Source organism: Mobula birostris, chromosome 8 (assembly GCF_030028105.1).
Source record: "Mobula birostris isolate sMobBir1 chromosome 8, sMobBir1.hap1, whole genome shotgun sequence".
Taxonomy (NCBI): Eukaryota; Metazoa; Chordata; class Chondrichthyes; order Myliobatiformes; family Myliobatidae; genus Mobula; species Mobula birostris.
This window is the reverse complement of record NC_092377.1, coordinates 125,846,821-125,847,034: the sequence shown is the minus strand read 5'-3', so window position 1 is coordinate 125,847,034 and position 214 is coordinate 125,846,821.

Here is a 214-nt window from a genome sequence, read left to right as displayed (position 1 = left end):
AGCGTCTGTAATTAAACACAAGACAGGAATTATTGGCAAAGGGTGTCTGATTCACCTCAGAATCCATTCCTGCACCCCGACCCCTCCAGCCCAGTGTCTTGTGATCACTCAGTGTCAGGATGGAGGGAACTAGGATTTGGAATCTTTACTCCGAGATTTGGAAATCCTCAGAATTCCCTGTTGCAGACAGCGGGGAATCTCAGTGGCTGGCAGT